Source organism: Mesoplodon mirus (genome assembly GCF_964341445.2).
Source record: "Mesoplodon mirus genome assembly, chromosome: 15".
Lineage (NCBI taxonomy): Eukaryota > Metazoa > Chordata > Mammalia > Artiodactyla > Ziphiidae > Mesoplodon > Mesoplodon mirus.
In genome coordinates, this window is record NC_138991.1 from 42,690,633 (window position 1) to 42,693,399 (window position 2,767).

Consider the following 2,767-nt stretch of genomic DNA (forward strand, 5'->3'; position numbering starts at 1 on the left):
GGATTAATGGTTACCCCCGGGGCAATGAGCCGACAAGTCCCCCCTCCCTGGCTTTGTTTAGCTGAATCAGTTCTCATCGAGGCTGCAGGCTGGTCCTGCGAAGCTGGACACTTTCAAATTCAAGGGCACTCCCCTTCCTGGGCCTTAGCCCCACCCCTTCCCCAGAGCTCCAGGCTCAAAATCACTTCTTTCACCTGCTAAAAATGCCTACCCTTCAGCCCTGACCTAGGGATCCCGGCTGAGCCAGCCCCCTGATTCTGATTAAGCCAGAGGGATCATTTTCAAACCCAAATCTGACAGTGTCACTCCCCTGCTTAGGAAGGCTCCATAGCTCCCCATCACACCCAGGAGGAGGCAGCAGCTTCTCAGCCTGATGCCCCGACCCCTGCCCGCCCTCCCCCTTACTCCTCCATACCAAACCCAGAGTGAAATCATATTTCCTTCCCGTTCCCTTGCCCAACCCAGCCCCTGTATTCTCATACCCCCAAACTTTTGTATAACCTGTGCCTTCTGCCTAGAATGCCTCCCTGCCTCTCAAATGGTCAGCTCCTACTCAGCCTTTAGTGCCCAGCCCATGGAATCTCTTTGGGAAAAACTTCTTGGACTTTCCTGACACCGTTCTGAGCACATGGCATGGACCTTGCCTGGGTCCAGGTCTGTCTCCCCAGTTGACCAAAGACTCCCCAAGAGCAGGAAATTATCTGATTCATCCCTGGAGTCCCATTGCTCAGCACAGGGCTGGATGCAAGAAGGGAGGGGCTGGATAAATATCCATACCTCTGCCTTTCTAGAAAAACTGACCAGACTTGGATGTCTGATTATGGGAACTGGGTTCATGCTGGAGATGGGGAACGGAGAACAATATTTTAGGGGAATGTGATGAGTTATTTAAGGAATGCCTTCATTTTGGTCCCTTCAAAAGCAGACTCTACGATGAGAATTGGGGTGCAAGGACTATATTGGGGAGCCGATCCCAGTAAGGAGTGGGGAAGAGAGACAAAGAAAGGAGAAAAGCCAATAAAGCACGTGTTGATTGAAAGGTTACCACTGTGACAATCCTAGTGGGGACCCTCTGAGACACTGTGGAGAACTCACCTCAGAACTGACCCCCAAGGGGCCAGAAAGCTGGGGTATTCATTCACCAATCCCTGTCTCTAACTGGCTGGAGGTTACGGAACCTCCCCCACCCACCCCAGGCCCTCCTCCAGAGAGCACCCTTAGACAGAAACTCAGGGAGCAGCTGGGGAGACTGCGTGTCTGGGAAGTGTCTGCATACGACTTCCCAGATGGGCCAGGTGGATATGGGCAGGGCACCCACAGTGTCTGCTTCAGTGGGTGATGAATTTGAAGGGCCTGGGAGAAATCCAGGGGCAAGCATCAGAGGACACGTTGGGGTTACGGGCACTTAAAATCAAATCTATGTGCCCTCGCGGGGGCCTGCAAAGCCCTTCGTGATGTGGCACGTAGTTCCTCTTTGACCTCATCTCCAACTACTCTCTCCCTTGCTCGCTCTAATCAACCACACTGGCCTTCTTTTCTTTCTTCCAATATGCCAAGCTCTTCCCTACCATCTGGCCTTTGCATTTGCTGTTTCCTCTGCCTGGGATGCTCTCCTCAGGCTCTTTGCCTGGCTGGCTCTTTCCTCAACCTTCAAAGTCTCAATGTACATATTCACAGAGGCCTTCTCTGACAGTCTGGTTCAAGTACTCCCTTCCCCACCTTCACTAACTTAGTTCTCTATTTTTTCCTTCTAGCCTTCGCTCCTTTCCTTCCTTCCTCATTCCTTCCTTCATTAGCAAACATTTATGGAGCACTTACCACATGCTAGACAGCATCCTAGACACTGGACAGATAACGGTCAGCAAAACAAACATGTCATCTGACAAACAAACTCCCAGGAGCTTGCCTTCATTTCAGAAATAAACAAGCAACAAACAAACACCTATTTGCAATAGCGATAAGTGAGGGACTAGGGAGGTGCTGTGGGTGGAAACTAGAGGGAAGGGCCAGCTTTACCTAGGCCATCAAGGAAGTCCCCATTACTTCATCACGCTTGTCACTGTGTGTTTGTTTTTCCTCTGTCTCCCCTACTACTCTGTGAGGCCAAGGAACATGTTCCCTATGGTCTCCCCAGCACCTGGCATGGAGCCTAGGACAGCACGTGCTCAGTAAACACTTGGTAAATGAATGGCTCAAGACTTGGTGGTGGTTACAAGCCAAGGGATGGACAGCATTCCCCAGGGAGAATTTGTGGAAGAGGAAGAGCAGGAGGCCTAGGAAGACCCAGGGGGTGGAGCCTCAGAGAGGAAAGGATCTGGGGGTTCTGCCCGAGGCCAAGACAGAGAACCTCACCTTTGTCTCTTGCCCACACATGTTCTCCTTGGCTGTTAGCGCCTCCTTGAGCTGGAAGGGCCTCTGAGAATCCATTGTTTCCAACCTCAAAGGTCCCTGTAGTTAGGACCCAGGAGTCCAGGCCCCCTCCCTAGGGAACTTCAGAGTCTAAGCTACCAGGCTTAGAAAGGCTTCTGGGGTTTAGGGATTCAGATGGAGCCTGAACTTCTCCATACTTAAGAACCCCTGGCCCCACCCTTCTCTGCTGGGGCTAGGCTTAGGTGTCACCTCCTCCAGGAAGCCCTCCTTGACTTCCAATCTGAGTTAGAAGCCTCCTTCTGGCTCTTACAGCCCCCAGCGCTTCCCTCAGTCACTGCCCTGACCACCCCAAGTGTCATCCTCTGCCTAGCGGAGCTGTTATGAGTCAATACCCGTA